Here is a 17,652-nt window from a genome sequence, read left to right as displayed (position 1 = left end):
ACTTCTCATTTTGAACTCACCTAAAATTAGTTCAATATATGGGATTGTATTTAAATAGATGTATATACATCTTAAAAGGGGGGGAAAGAACTCTCGCACTTAATTTTGTTTTATTGTATTTTTTGAAAATACAAATTACATATGGTTCCATGATAGGATGTTTCAGAGAATCATAAAGTGTTTTTTGCCTGTAAAAGCAATGTCCTTTCTTGTTAATGCCAAGAAAACTTTTCCCAAAACACTCATTCCCTGCTCAAGACACTGTAGCCGCTAATGAGGAAAACACTGCAAGTACCTCATTGAAATGTTTTCCTTTGTTTATCTACTGGGAGTTTCCTCTGTAATAGCAAAAGAATCCCTGAGTATCAATGAGTCTGAAAGTGCTCGTATTCTGCCAAGAATAAAGTTGTAAAGCTTTGTGTGCCAGCACTTTAAATTAATCTAAAATAATGCAAAGGGGAATTTGTCATCTTGGAAGGCTTTTTACAGCCTCGTCACTATTGTCTCAATTAATCAGAGTGTTCCATATCATTGACACGACTTCTCTCCTCTGTAGCCAATTATGACACCAATGGATGACATCTCTCTGAGGATGTACATGGAAGCAGATAGAAAATCAAAATGTGACAAAATATATGATTGCACTTGATTCTCTGCAGCACGATGATGGCTTCTAAAGCCCCAGAGCTGCCTGGCAGTTCCCTTCCAGAGCACCCCACTGGGCTAAGTGCCAGCGTCCCATTAGATCCATTAATTCAACATGCAAATTAAAAGCACAATATCTCGTCCAGTTCTGCAGACCTAGTCCCCTTAATTTTAATAGGAATCAGTCCTGGCATCTGAAACATCAGGCACCAACCAAAGCCTACACCTTTGCAGAAGGCCTACACCCTTGCTGAACCCAATGCCTCCTTCCTGCTGCCCTGCTTTTGTACTGTCATGTCTTGTACGCTTGCACATTTTGGGCATACAAGCAGTGATAAAAGAGAGCAGGTGGAATTGCATCTTTCATTTCCCCCAAGGCCTCTAGATGGACTGGGTGCAGAGGGAGAGGGCAAGTGAATGGGTGACAGTTACAAAGGCAATAAGGAGGTAAACCCACCCAGAGAGGAGAGCTTACGGAGAGTATATTGGACAAAGGATCGCAAAAAGGTGGAGTTGGTATCAACAGAAATAAAATAGACTGTTTCTTTTTAGATGAGATAGGGCTATGTGATGATCTTTGGAGCTTGTGGAACAATGACAGTCTGACAGCACTTTCAAATTCAACATATAACTCGCTGCTCAATCCATTTTTAGAAGCCACCGGATGGTGTGGTAAACTGGAGGACTTAACCAACTTAGATTCAACAGCGTCCAAAACTAAAATGGGCAAAACAACTCTAGTTCAGGGGTGGAGAATCTTTTTTAGCATAAGGGCCAAATTGGCTTCAGCCAAGCAAGTCAGAGACCATATGACAGCAGTAGATGGGACCACATCCCAAACCGGGTGGGAATCATAGAACAGGAGAGTTGGAAGGGGCCTATAAGGCCGTCGAGTCCAACCCCCTGCAGGAATCCACCTTAAAGCCTACCTGACAGATGGCTGTCCAGCTGCCTCTTGAATACCTCTAGTGTGGGAGAGCCCACAACCTTCCTAGGTAATTGGTTCCATTGTTGTACTGCTCTAACAGTCAGGAAGTTTTTCCCGATGTTGAGCTGGAATCTGGCTTCCTGTAACTTGAGCCCATTATTCCATGTCCTGTACTCTGGGATGCCTACTCTTGGCATAACATGATTGATGAGACCCCATTCAAACATTCTCTCATGCATGCATGCATGCATGCATGCAGACAGACAGACAGACAGACAGACTCTCTCTCTCTCTCTCTCTCTCTCTCTCTCTCTCTCTCTCTCTCTCACACACACACACACACACACACACACACACACACCACACACTCAAATACCAACATACACTGCTTCCTCCTAAAAATGCTTCCGTCCTATCCCACCACCACTACCACCACCCTGCACTGCAATTAGGCTTTTAAAAAAGCCCCCATCAGAACCAACAGAAGCTTTTTAAAAGCCTGATTACAAAGGGGGTGATTTTTGAGAGTTGTTGCAGCATTGGGGAAGGAAGGGTTAGCTCCTCCATCCCCAGCAGTGACCCCCCAAAATGTTCCCATGCATCTGTTAGGCTTTTTAAAAGCCTGCATTGGCACTGATTGGAGATAAGGGATTTCCCACTCTGGGGGAGAGGGGTGAGTTGTGGATAGCTGTGAAGAAGCTGGCGGAGAAGATGGGCAACCCCATAGTCAGCATACCCATTAGTGGGAGGTTCTGCACCCCTAATCTAGATGTACACAACTGAAGAACAAGATGACTGCATCATCATGATCATCATCATAATTTCTTACTTGCCTCTCCATTTTGATTGAGGCGGGGAACAACAGTAAATATAAAATACATAAAACTGAATTAAGAACATAATATACATTGTTAAAACATCCTAAAAACCTTCTAAAAACATCCTAAGCTTTGCAGAAATTGCCTAAGACATCTTGGTGCCTGTGGCAGAAGATCCAAATGCTGTCTGCCAAAATGATAAAAAATAAAATAATTGCAAAACTGGCCAATTGCTGCCATTGTTTCAATAATAATCTAAATGCTGAGATAGCCAATCTCAACTGCCAAAAATGATAGCGCACCTACCATATTCTGCAGCAGCTAGAGAACCAACTCCTTGGCTTCTACAGGTCAAACAGGAATTTGGGAAGGTTTATGAATGAATGGTAGAACACATCATTTGCATGCAGAAAGTTGCAGGTTCGACCTTTCTCGTCTTGAGCAAGCATTGGGATAGATTCTTGCCTCAAACTCTGGAGAGCTGTTGCCTGTCAGTGAAGGTAATACTGAGCTAGGAACATAGGAAGTTGCCATTTGCTGAGTAAGACCATTGGCCCAATGAGCCCAGTATTGTCATCACTGACTGGCAGCAGCTCTCCAGGGTTTCAGGTGGGATTCTTTTCCTCACCCTACTTGGAGAAGCCGGGGATCAAGCTGGGACCGTCTGCATACAAAGCATGTGCTCTATCACACTGAGATATGGCCCCTCAACTTGATTGAGATGAACATACTCATGCTCACTTTTTAGTATAATACATAGTATATAATCCTGCCTGGTGCCTTTAAGCGCTAACACTAATCTTCCAAATGTTCCCTGTTTGGTATGGTTAGAAGCCATTGGAGGTCATCATCAGGAAATCTGGGGCAAAGTGTCATCAATATGCTTATGATACCCAGTTCTATTTCCCTGTGACATCTGAATCAGGAGCCTAGATGCAGTTATATCTTGGATGAGAGCTAATAAACTGAAGCTGAATCTTGATAAAACAGATTGGGTTGGCCGTTCTCAGGTCTGGGAGTGGGGTTGTTTGCCTGTTCTGGATGAGATTGCACTCCCTTTGAAGGAGCAGGTACATCGTTTTGGGCGTGGGTGTGTGCTCCTGGATCAGTCTCTGTCACTGGAGGCCCAGGTGACCTCAGTGACCCAGACTGCTCATTACCAACTTTAGCTGGTACTTCAGCTACACCCATTCCTGGATAGGAACAGCCTAGCCATGGTGATCCATGCACTGGTGACCTCACGATTAGACTACTGTAATGCACTCTGTGTGGAGCTGCCCTTATGTCTGGTTCAGAAGCTGCAGCTAATTCAGAATGAAGCAGCTAGGATGTTCACCGGGACACCCAGCTATACTCACAATACGTAATCCTCAATGGTATCAACCCTCTGGAAAAACCCTCCCTTGTGCCATTCAGGAGGCAAAAAGCATGGCATGTTTCAAACACCTCCTGAAAATGCACTTGTTCACCTACGCTATCCTTAGCTTGTAATTGATTGTAATTTATCCTACTCCTCCATCTTACCTCTCCTGGTATTACTCTGTACTATTATTTAATTGGAATTAGTTTTAATAATGTATTTTAAATGTCATTTTAATAGTTATATGTGAACTGCTTACAGTTTTTATTACATTAAGTGGTATAGAAGTATCACAAATAAATACATAAAATCCAATGAATTTCTCTTTTCAATATTTTTTAAAATATATAAACAAAATATCCTTGCCTTCCATTTCCCCCCCCCCCCCTAAATTTGATTTCTAGTCCCCACATTCACCTTAGTCAAAATTCTGGCCTAACTTTTTCTCATGAAATGTTGCATTAAACAAAACTGAAAAGAGGGTAGGAGGGAGAGAGAGAGAGAGAAAGGAAAACATATCATAGTTCCTGTGAAATATGCTTTTTAAAAGGTTGTATTCCTCTATAGCCAAGTTGCAATGTTTTGTTATAAATACGTGAAATTACCAGATTGCCCTGGATTTCTTTTTCTTTTCTTTTTTAGACAGGGAGTCACTGCATCATTAAGCATTGAATGAATATAATGTAACTATTGAAACTCCTTAAAATATTTCCTAACCATAAATTATTATCCAAAAATATTTTTCAAGCAGATAAAAAGAGTTGTCAATTCTGCATAGTGAATGCCTCATAAGGGGCTCATTTATGGTTGAAAACTGAATAAAAGCAGTAAATTAAGAACAGACGTAACCATAGAGAAGCTGTAATCCACTGCAGATTTCCTTGGTGAATGAAGTATTGTTGTGTGGATTTATCCTCCTTGCTTGTACAGTTAACCAGTCACATCTGTGGCTTGAGTGTTCTCTGTGCACACAGGCAAGTTTGATTCAGTAACCCTTTCCCCTCCCCCTCCCCTCCCCCACCTCCTCGCCCCCACAATGAAATAAGCACATGTTGGTTAACTATGTATTGATAAAGGGCTAAATAAAGTGCCCGTCTGTTTCACTGGACCAGGCTGTGTTGAAAGGCAAGGACAATATTGGAGCTCCGTGTCTGTGAATTGTGAACATAAGGGAACAGCAGCAGGTTCAATATCGCTCTGGAGTGGGCCTTGTTTACCAGCTCATTGCCATGTGCCTGCATCCCCTGTTTGTTCTTCCTCCACATTTGCAGGACTGATGCTGCACGAGTTAAAAGTTCTCAGGAAGGGAAGGGAAGCACTTACCATAAATATTCATTTACTGCAATGCAAATACTTAGCTTTATAGGAATGTAAACTGTAGCAAGTTTGTTAGATTCACTGCCTAGCCTCATCTCTTCTGCAGTGTTTGCCACTAGTACACATAATAAGTACTTGAGGATAGGAGGGGGGGACTTGACAGGGAGTCGATTTTGCCTTATTGCTCTCAGTTTAAATGACACGATTACACGCCCAATGAGATATCTGTCTTGAACAAGCTGGGAGAAATACTGCATACATGAAAATTCCTTCTCTCTCTCTCTCCCCCTCCTCAATCCTTCTAGGACTCCACCGGAATGCCAGGTAGTGCTTGGACGTTTTTTTCCGGGGCAGCGGATCTCAGTGCCATCATATTAATACTGGACATGGGGGGAAATGTAAGTTTCTTTTCCTATCAAGCACTGTTTAAAACGATGACACTTTTATTTTATTTTTATTTCATTGCTGCTACGTAGGGTTTTGCATTTGAAGTCCTTAGCGTCCCCCTCAAGCTTCCTATCGTGACCTTTTTCAATTGTTTTAATATTGCCTTTCCCTAGCGAGTCACTCTTATGTTTGGGGTAGGGTCCCAAGATATTGTCTGCCCCTAGGGCAAAGGTCCGCTTGCAATACATCAAGCTAGAGGTGCGGTTCATTCAGCCCCAGCAATGGCTGTGTTGCTGCTCAGCACATGCTGACCTGCACCGCACAACTTCAAAGAGACCAGTCTACATTCTGGAAGAAATATACACAAGCAGAAGATTATAAGTACAAAACAGTAGTTACCATTGAACAAACAGCAATTATTCCTGGATTGTCCCCTATAGTCACTGGTAAAACTGAAGTGAGAAAAGATGATTGCGTACCTCTGAAAGTGCTGTTGCTGAATTCCAACTTCTCACGGATCAACAAGACCACTCTTGCTGCTTGCTGTTCTTTAGTGAGTGCAGCAGTTGTGGCACAACCTGCTGCTTGCTGCTCTTTCCAATCAACTGTAGCTGATTAAGTCACATGTCTCCAATATTTTCCTTCTCCTCCACCACTATTCAGTGGCTGAATAAGTTTTACTGTGGTGGACTGTAGAAACACAGTGTTATAAAGCTGATGCTGCATTACTGACCTCACCTGAGTGGGTCTTCCAGAAGCTGATGACTATGTTTTCAGCAGGGCCAGCCCTACAATTGGGTAGAGTGAGAGAGTCGCCTCAGGAATCAGATGCTGGGAGGTGGCAGAAAAATGTTGGAGGAGAGAACTGTGGGACGCATAGCCTGCCCTACACCCACTAAGCTAGCCTGTTGCCTTAGGGTGTGGTGGAAGATCATAGATCATAGAATAGCAGAGTTGGAAGGGGCCTACAAGGCCATCGAGTCAAACCCCCTGCTCAGTGCAGGAATCCACCCTAAAGCATGCCTGACAGATGCTTGTCCAGCTGCCTCTTGAATGCCTCTAGTGTGGGAGAGCCCACAACCGCCCACAATCTGTCCCATCACCACTGTTGAGGAAAGATTCAACTGCCAGTGCAGTCAGACTTCGTAGACGAAGTGGGAGGGGGTGCCACCTTGTCCTTTGCGTCAGGCAGCAAAATATCTTGGGCCAGCTCTGGTTTTCAGGATATATTTTATTGCAAAGCAATGTTAAAGGTACATGGAATGAATAATTATTATATCAAATTGAAAGCTGTGATAGGCAATGTCTGTTATAATGATGGTTTGTTTGCATGCCAGCCATATAGACTCAGGGTGTGTCAATATTAAGCAAAAAACCCACATTCTCATTGTGGCTTTCTGCTTTTGGGTTCTTTGCGGTATTAGAATGAGCTCCTTTATATAGCAGACATGTGTGCAAAAAAGGGGGTCTAGCTTTTGTTGCTTAACTTGCACTGTAATGTTTCCTCGCAGCCCCCAGGTCTTACTTCTGAGTAGATGTAAGATTATGCTGCATGTCTGCAACTCTTGGCACACTTACTTGGGAGTAAGCCCCACTGAATTTGGTGGGATGGGGTATCAGATCTGTCTCCCTTTGTTGCAGAGAAGCATTTTACCCTCTTCTGCCTGCAATCACAGACACCGAAAGTCCATCCTCAGCAATTTCGTAGTGCAATGCTAGCTTTACACTCTGCCAATTTCATGCCATTAGCAGTTTTTCCAGCTTATCTCTGACCTTTTTGAAAATGGGATAAGTGGGGAAGGGCATGAGACGTCCTGGCTGGTAATGACATCATGTAATTGTCCCACAAACTTCCATGAGTGACCATAGATAACTTGTTTAGAGAAGACTTTTCTTGGAAAAACTCTTACACCCTAGTCATTCATGGCAAAGAGGACATAGTTTCCTTGTTAGTTCTGGATCTGTCTATTTTTGGTTTCATAGGTTCCTAAACTTTTTTATTCTTGGTGGTGGGGGGGGGGAGAGGATCTTTTTATTGCAAAGTAATGTGGACCTTGACTTTCTTTTACAATATTTCCTTAGACATTTCTTTTCTTACAAGATTTTTCTTGTAAGAATTTTATTCTCTCAGTATTTTAACACTTAATTTTAACTTAAATTTAAATTTTACTGTTTTAACTCTGTATTTTAATTTTATATCAATTTTGCTGCGTGGTTTTTATCCTGATTGTGCTTTTTATACTGTATTTTATATTTGTGCTTTTAACCTGTTGGTTGTTTTATTATGGTTTTAATTTTTGTGAACTGCCCAGAGAGCTTCGGCTATTGGGTGGTATAAAAATGTAATAAATAAATAAATTGTTTAAAACCAACATCATGCATGTGTTATTGTTTGAACACTTATGCATAACCAGAAAAAATGAGAGTTTTCAGCAAAGAAGAGGACAAAGGGGGATAAAATGCACATAAAATTTACATATACAAATGTATATGTTTAGATGTACATTCAGAAATAATTACTTTAATTTAAATAAAAATACATTGGCCAGTTGACCTGTGTGCCTGTTCAGTGTCTGATGCTGTTGATGGACAACTTTAAGATCTCTGCTCTCCTTTCTTATGGGTCTTTATTTTTCTGACTGGACAGCCGCTCAGATAGACGTCACCTTCCAGTAGAGGACTGTCCTCTGACAGCTCTTCAAATAGTAGGCTGTCCTCTATAAAGTGGGACACATTGCCACTCTATGAACACATGGAATGCCCATATAAATCCTAAACTGTGATAGTGATAAGAACAATTTTTAAAGATGTAACATGAATTGGAATGATTTGAAATAATCAATGCTTTTCATTAAGTTCAACAGAGCTCAAAACAGAAACTTAGTAAATTGCCAGATCAAAGCACTAATATATTGTAGTTTTTGCAAGTTTTGTTTATTTGAAGAGTTTTCTGTCAACAGGTCAGAAGACAAATTCTGTGATTATATTAAGCATGAGTCAGAATATTCGTATTTTTTTGTTTGAATCTTATTTTATTATAACAAGCGTAAGAGTCTCACCACCAGCAGCAAAGTGGTTCGAAGGACTTCTGCTAAAAGAACATAATTAAAGTTAGCAAGTGATGTCGTGTTCTGCAATATGTTACATTTTGCAGAAAAGGTTAGGGGTTCATTCACTGCAGCACATCAAAAATGTAAAGATGATAGGTGAAAGGCTCTTTCTTGAAAGTGCTGAAAAATAATCACTTAAAAGGTCAGCTTCTGCTGGGGGTGGGAAGAACATGTATTTAGTAAGCAACTGGGGGGGGGGAATGCTGCATTTTTAAAGGTTAATAAAGAGTCTAAATAGCCATAGTGTCAGTGAGAAGTAAATCATGGGTCCTGTTTTAAAACCGCAACTGCAGTTTTTCACATTTCTTTTCAAATTCAAGGCATTTATTAGCATCCTTGTAGTATATCACAGGAGTAGTTCCATCTGGAAGTATGAGGATTTAAGCTGACAACAGTGGAGCTGGGATTTAATCAGTTCCCATCAGTTTATTCTTATTTAACTGGTTTATGGATCTGGTGCTAAAAGGCTCACACTGTTAAATGCATTTCTGAACTCGTCCATTAGGTTCATCTTGTTGCCGAGTATTCGGTAGAACTTCTGCATGCAGAATTATGTTGCAAATCCATGTTCTCTTAATTTGGGAATAGGTCCGGCTGAACGTCGTGGGCTTCATTTCCAAGGATTGAGCTCTCCAACCCTATTTTGTTTTTGTTTTTTATCCTCTTAGCAATGCCCCAGCAATTGATATAAGAAACAAGATGGACAGCACGATCCTCCCCTTCCACTTCTTCACAGTATCTTGCTTTGTATATAAACTATAGTGCAGTATCAAATGCCAGTCATCTGTATAAATGAAAGGGGGAGGGAGCTATTGATTTTGATTTTCTTTAAAGGAAAAAATATGCTTTGTTGGCAAAATGGATTATAGATCTGATATGTAGACAAAAGCAAAATAACACTATTACAGATAAATGCAGAAGTCCACCAACTAGCAAAGGATATTTATTTAGAGAGCTGAAGAAAGAGATAGCTTATTTAATAAAATTCTTGGATTCCTAAAATATTCTTCCTACAGTGGATCGATACATAACCAATAACATGTTTTGAACTGAAAATGGCCATTCCCTCCCTTCCAAGAACTGTTTCAAATTGGTATTCATTTTCTTTAAGTCACACTGCCTGCTTCTTGATTATGTAACTGTAAAATCTTTAGACAACGTGGAGGAAAGAAATATCTCTAAACTATTCATAGCTTAATAAGATGTTACGGTTACCCCCCTTTTCCATGGTCTTATAGATTGCAAGTCTAGGAGGAGATATTTTTTGTTAGTCATGGGCTGCTCTGATTGAAACATTATTATTTTTCTAGTAGTAGCAGTAATGGAAATAGACGAGCCAATGTTTGATATGTTTTTAAAACAAATAAGGTGCATTATTATTCTTCAGCACAACATGAACTCATTAGTAATTTGTGTAAGAGGAATATTCATTGTAAGACATGAAGGTGACAGTAAATGGTTTCAAAGGAACACCTTACATTTGTTTCAGCAGAATAATTATCTCCAATAAAGTCATCCGCTTTAATTTGCCTTGCTTTCCATTTGAAAAGAGGGCAAAATCTATTTCCCAGACAATTTTGCATAGCAAAGATATTAATACTGTGGGGTTTAATTGTATCCTGTGTTTAAATACACTGTGGGTGAAACCCTAGACCTCTGCTTAATTGCTGTGAGAAAATAGCCTGATTTCTCTGAGATTAGGCACACGCTTATGTATACTTTGACCCAAGAGTGCCTCCTTCAGAATTAATCTTCTAAGGTAGTGGGATTTACTATTGTACGTGCTGTGGACCCATTCATGACAAACGGTGCCTAATCAACTAACTTCACCCTCTAGACCTTTCTTTGGCTGTCGGAGTTTTCCTTCAACTATTCATTTCACACATCCCTTGTCCGGTTGCTTATTAGCAAATCAGCCTCAGAGGAGGCAATAGGAGTAAACTTAATGATTCCTTTTTAATTAAAGAGGTTTACGCTTTAAGTAACATCCTACCAAACTGGAAATGAACAGAACGTCCATTTGAGCTGTCTAATGCACACTAAGAAATGATCCATTCAGTCCATCCAGGGATATTCATCCATTATTTAAAACTACCCGCTGTAGGCATATTTTAGTTGATTCATCTAATCCATGAGGCATACTTCCATCTGCTCTATCAGGACTGTTTCTATAAGATATAACAAAATGTCCTGCCTTTCAAATATTTATATTCATCAACGCTCACTTTGTTTATATTTTTGGCAATAGAACTTCTTTTAAAAATGAGGTCCTCTACTTAACTAAACAAAACGTGTCAAAATGGACTCTCTTATAAATACCAGCAAAGTACATTTGGCAATTGGAGGGAATACGGAATCAACATGGAATCCGCACACGACTGACTGATCTTTATTCCACATCTGTAGTCCCCTTTGACTTCCCTTTTCTCTGGGAAAGGGTTTGCAGAATACTGTGTAAATTCCTTTGGCTGGTCCTATGGCCATAAATGGGGATAATAATATGGACAGACTCAAAAGGTGAGCATAATGATTTGCAGAATCTCAACTGGAAGAAAAGAAAAGAAGAAAAAACCTGAATTCAGTATAGTATAGCAAAGCCCCGGTGTCTCTGGCTACTAACATCGTTGGCAATATTGTTTACTTTCTTATTGCCTTTCTTTCTTTTTTTCTTTTTGCTCAGTGAAGCCACAAGACATGGATCCCATTTACATTCCCATGTCTGAAGTGATGTTGCGGGGAAAAGAATTATGGATGAATTGATTATTTTCATTACAACTGAATTTAAAAAAGAATAATAATAAAATCTCACAACTCCAAACTATCATTTGACTCCAGTTTTATTGTTTGGCAGAGGGGCATTTTCTTCATGCTAATTGTTACATACTTCTTCTTTTTTTTCCTTTCCCCCATCTTGTTTGGCTGTTGTTTTCTCAATATGTGATCAGAAACAGACTCAAAGGAAAACATTTTTGTGGTAAACCCTCTAGCTATTGTTACAGCAATAAGCCTTGCTTGGCTGATAGTGTGCTGCCTGCTCTAGCCTCTCTGGAGGGAAACACAGTCTTCATTAAACAAGCCTTTTAACAGCAAGCCAAGCTTGATTAAAATCATATACAGATGAAATCATTTCTTTACCTTTGTAGTTCTGTGCATTCCCAATAATTCTGTACGCTTAATAATACTTAGGAGACCTCGGGGGTCCTACTTAACAGCCCATTGTTATTTGCAATCATTGCTCAGAGAAGTCAAAATGAACAGTAATTTATTTCTGTTCTAATGATTACAAGGGTATTTATGGGATGCATGTATAAATATTAGGAGGACTGGACAAATGTCAACACAGCAGAATGTAGGAGTGACAACTCACCGTCTTATATGGGATCTCACTGCACGAATCTTCCAGGGAAGCTTTTAAAATAAACAAGGCACATTGGAAATGATTTGTTCATGGCCGCCTCATTTGGGTTGCCAGAAAGCAAGTGTCTGGCACTGATCACACATGGCTTTCCATTAACACTGGGCTACTGCTTTGACAGATACATTCAGAATCTAACCCAACACGTTGCGTTTTTCCATTTTAGCCCTTCTAAGGTTGGATGATGAATTTAAAACCCAAACATCATTGCTAAACGTACAAGTGAGCAAAGACTCTCTCTTCACCTGGGTATGGGTATCTTATCATATAGGGGTTGTACAAGCTTTTACCGAAGCGTTTGCATTGCAAATGGATACTGAAAATTAGTCGTCAATAATCTGAAATACATTTTAATTTAGTTTGGTTTAGAGATATTTGAATTATTTGATTTAAAGAAACATGAAACCAAACCTTCCTTTTCTTTAAAATTGAATCCAAATGTTTAGCTTGCATTTGTCACTCAATAGAGAAACATAGAGCACCATAATGTATTAAGAAGATCTGCTAGGTCATCTACTAACCAGAATGTCAGGCCCTGTTCTGGATAGCTGAGTTCAATTCATCTGGCTTCTGTTTGGCTGCAGGCAGGATAGTGCAAGACCCTTGTGCCACCTGAGGTCGGCGAACCCTCCCCCCTTCCACTTGCGTTTAATAGTCTTTCTGCTGTGTTAGTGGCAGAAGCATGGATAATCTTAGGGCATGACTAGACAAGGGGAGTTGAGGGGAATGATCTCATGATTTTATGATCGCAAGATCATCACCCTCATCTTCACACGTCGTGCAACATCGCAGCCACCATTTTGGATTTTTTTTAATGGAAAAGGAGTGTATGAGCACTCAAACGAGTCCATAAGTTGTTTTTTAAAAGAAACAACCCTCGTGCTCACCCCACCCCACCTCCAATGGGTACAGAGCTCCTGAGGAGCATCGTGCCCAGTTCCATGCTCCTCACAGTTACTTGCGAGGAGCCGGGACAAAACTGGGACGGTGGGCCACTCGTCCCGCGGTCTTAGGATCATCCTGAGACCATGGAAAAGAGCAGGATGGAAGGGTAGGGCGATATCCTGGGGAAAGGGAAGAATCATCCCTCCCTGCTCCCAGGATGCCCTGTGCATCATGTGGACACACAGAAATGATCCCTGGGCGATCCCCTGGATATCGCCCCATCTAGCCATGCCCTTAGACTCTTCAGGGCCACATTCTGAGGGATCTTTCCCAAGGGCAAGGCATTGTGGGCAAGGTGGCTAGGAGATTGCCTGCACTGCCACTTTGCTGCAATGCTGGCAAATACAATTTAAAATGACTTTACAAATTAAAATAGCTTTAACACCTTTCCTCACAGTGAGACATAGGACAGGTGCTCCTTAAAATCTGCAAGAGCTCTGCTGGCTTCCCTCCTACTGCAGCAAATGCCACAGCAGCAAGACACAGCGTCATTCCGCAAACTCAAATACTGTTAGCGGAGCTCCACCAGATCTTTCCATTTTGCAGCCACTCACACATTATGTTGGTGCAACTGGCTGCATAACTGCTTGCACTTGCACAAATGTAAGTTTAGTTGGATTCTCCTCTTGTGCATCAGTTCTGTTATGGGAATACAGAGATGGATACTGCCCAACGAAGGCACCCTGCAAATTGGCTTTAAAATAAGGCACGCAGGAAAGTGTGCATCTTGTTTACAAGCAAAATCACAAGGTCTTTTGCTGATGCCCTGCTACTGAATTTCAGCCACAAATTTTGCAGTGCAACAGCGTTGGGCTGAGTGAGAGTAACCGAAAAGGCCTGTGGGACCACATATAGGCTAAGAGGCATGTGTTGCCCACCCCGCAATAAGTTTGTTTATTTATTTATTTATTTATTTATTTATTACATTTTTATACCTCCCAATAGCCGAAGCTCTCTGGGCGGTTCACAGTTGTTGTTGTTGTTGTTGTCTCTGGTTGTGTAGCTATTCAGGAAGATTTTTAATTCTGGAAAATAGGTAAATATTCTGTTTGGAGAAATGCATGACTCTTTGTGCTGGACTACACCCTGTTATCTATTTCTCGTTACTGTCCTTTCATGCCTGTTTGCCCTGTTCTGGTCCTGCTTGTCTCCCTGGACTTTAACCAGGCTAAACTTTCTTTTTGGTACAACATTGGTATGGTAATGTTTATGAACTCTAGATTTTACTTTGTTCTGGGGTCGATCTTGATCGACCTTTCTGGATGGATCCCGTCATTCAGTTCTTGGCCTAGGTAGCCACAATTGTGAGTCATAATCACCATTTGCTACAATTACTGTATAGTTAGAATGATCCAAACAGATTACAAATGGGTTCTGATAAAACTATTGCAAGATTATATATTTATTTATTACATATTTATACTGCCCAATAGCCTAAGCTCTCTGGGTAGTTTACAATTAAAACCATAAAATCCAGATTAAAACTTTAAAATCACATAAAACCAGAATAAATTACAGTCCAGGGAAGGCTTGTTTTAAGAGATAAGTTTTTAGGAAGCGTTTAAAAGTTATTACATTTTCCGCCTCCCGAACCGCATGAGGGAGGGTTTTCCAGAGGGTGGGTGCCGCTACAGAGAAGGCCCGCTGTCGAGGAACTTCATGGCGACATTCTCTTTGTGTCGGGATGACGAGCAGGGCTTCCTCCAGAGATTGTAAATGTTGCCTGGGTGTATATTGTTGTAGCCCATTGGCCTTTCTGTTGTTGTTTTTAAATTTTGTATATTTTTTTAATGTTTTGATCTTTTGTAAACCACCCAGAGAGCTTCAGCTATGGGAAGGTATAGAAATAATAATAATAATAATAATAATAATAATAATAATAATAATAATAATAATTGTTAATAACTAGCATCTACCTACAGCTTGACATCATGAGTAGTTCCAGCAACATATGCACATTTAGGATAGTATGCTATGACTGCTGTGCTAACATAAAGTGGCACAGCCTATAGCATTCGGCTGGTGTCACCATGGTGCTGGTGCATCTGATGCTGGTGGCAAAAGCCACGAGTGTGAGATGTAGCACATGACTATTCCCAGAAGATTATTTGGAAGGGCGAGATTACCTAGTGGGTCAGAGGTGGGTCCTGGCATTGTAAAGGCATTTCAGCCACTGCAGAGTTGAATTTCTTGGCATAACCCTTATGCATCTAATATTTGGGAGTAGCCTTTCAAGAACTGTGTCTGAAACAAAGTGATAGTATATTTTCAGCACATGGTAATCACAGGAAAAAATTCCCACATGCCAATCTCTAGTCCAGGGTGACCTGGTTGTGTGCATCCACCACTGCACATAGGATCAAGTCAGTTTTCAGACATCCACATGGCATGCCAAATGCTGTGTATTGCAATGGAGCCCATCAACGTCCTTACAACAGGCCAGAAGTCACCATATTCAAGCATTTTGTCCCCCACATCCTATGATAGCATGAATATGTCCAAACGAACAGCCGGTGAGATTTGCCCCATTGCCAAGCACAGGAAGGAAACTAGTTTAGCCACATCGCTGCAATCTGGTATAGAAGTCTAAAGAGTAGGGTATAAAAATGGGTCCCCTATTTAGACAAGCTTGTGTGGGTTTGCGTGCATGCAGTTGAACTTTTTGCACCTTTTCCTGTAAGCTAAACCCACCACCACGATATTGTGAGTGGAGTTTTTAATTCAGGGAAATCACCTTGTCAATTTCATAATTGAAGCCTGAGGTCTAGCAAATAGATTTATCCTGCATTGTTAAAGAAGGATGTGATTTATTTTCGGTGAGTACAACGGATACCTCCATGGCTTGGCTCTACTGCATTTACCACTTTATGTGTTCTGACTTTATTTCCAGTTTTAGTACAAGAAGAAGAAGAAGAAGAAGAAGAAGAAGAAGAAGAAGAAGAAGAAGAAGAAGAAGAAGAAGTGGTGGTGGTGATAAATATGAATAGTAGATTGAAAATGGATCAGATTGCCTACCTGTAACATCATAATCCTTGCATAGCTGAAACTCTTCCCAGAGTACCTGCTTAAGAAATAAACTTGTTGAAATGACTTGTCACCACATGCCTGTTCCATCTGTTCTTGGGCAGAGCACCCACCAAGTATGAATGAAGATAACAAAACAAATTAAGGCAGAGTCTGTTTCTGTACCTTTCCTCCTCTTCCCCCACACTCCCTAGCAATGATCATAATAGTGCAAAGGTTACTAATGAGCCTGCAGATCAGAGGGGGTTGGTGTACAAGCATCTTCTGCCAGAGTAATGGTCGTGTTGATGTATCTACTCCATAGGTGATCACTGTTCAGAGAAATCCAAGGACGGTCAAAGCAGTGTTAAGATTTAACACAGTGATTTATAAACCACAAAACATCCTGGCTTACAAAAAAAAAAAAAAGTAAATCATTAATTAAGTAAAATGGCTTGTGATAGTGTGCGTCCTTATTTTACAGCTTTTTATAGCTTTGGACAGGATAATAAATTGTATCAGTTTTAATAATTTATGAAGGGGGCCTTGCTATAATGTGAGAATATTAACTTCAGTGGGTCTTTTAATTTGCCGTCAATGGTATCAATAATACTGAGTATGGTGTTGTTGTTTTTCCGATTCAGAATAGCATTCCAAGCAACTGCACAATATAGTTTCCCCGCAGGGATGCTTGATCCTTCATTAAGCCAAAAATCTTTGAGAAGGGGTGAGAGTTTTGTCTGTGCGAACTTTGACCTTAGGGGGTATCTGCAAAGAGCAAGACCTTGTCAAATGTAAACATTCCTTAGAGGAGCAGTTTGAACTTGTTCTTTCAACGTCCTCTTCCTAGGTTTACGAGAACACTTGCGTCTTGGTAGAATGCTCATCACCAGTGCTTCTTTTAAGTAATTTGGGGCAGGGGAGGAACTCAAGAAACTGCAGTGGGATGATGGTGTGTTTCATGAAAGAGCTATGCAAACCGTGCTCTTAATTTTTGGTTTAGAATATTTATAATAGGGAGAGTTTCATACTGTCATCATCTTGAGGACATGGTGTCACTGCAGTAGTCCCTGCTTATATTGGAAGTAGGGATTTTGAAACACGCCTATCACACTTCAGAAATCCCTGCTCTTTTGGAATATCTGAATTGGCTTTTGGAATTGAATGCAGAGGATGAACCTCTGTGGCATGACTGTCACTGCAACATCACCTCCACATCCCATGGGTCGTGATGTTAATTTCTTCACTTGCTGGAACTGGTGCAGCCAGGCAGTTTGTGTCCTGAGCAAACCACATGATTCTGTGGGTCCCAGCAACTGCAAGCAAGAACAGCAGGCAAGAGAACCATTGTTTTCTATCCTGCTTATGGGCTTCCCAGAAGTATCTGGTTAGTCCCTGTAGGAAACAGGATACTGGACTAGACAGGCCATTGGTCTGATTCAGAGGCGCTTTTGTTATGTTCTTATGCACATGGGAGCGGTTTTGTAGTATTAGTCACACCACAGAATTGGGTCTTAAGCGTGGCAGAAGAATCTCTTAGCTGTGTTGTGCTTAAGCTATTTCCATGAAAGAAGGTGGCCAGCTTGCACACTCAGGAATCATCAGGATAGAGCCTTATAGACAGAACAGCTACTATGAATATTACTCCACCTGTGATATTAATTCTCATAGAATGCCCATGACTAGCACCTCTGATTACTACACACATTAACTTTGGAAACTAT

This window comes from Elgaria multicarinata, chromosome 1 (assembly GCF_023053635.1).
Source record: "Elgaria multicarinata webbii isolate HBS135686 ecotype San Diego chromosome 1, rElgMul1.1.pri, whole genome shotgun sequence".
Classification (NCBI taxonomy): Eukaryota; Metazoa; Chordata; class Lepidosauria; order Squamata; family Anguidae; genus Elgaria; species Elgaria multicarinata.
This window is presented reverse-complemented; position numbering follows the sequence as displayed.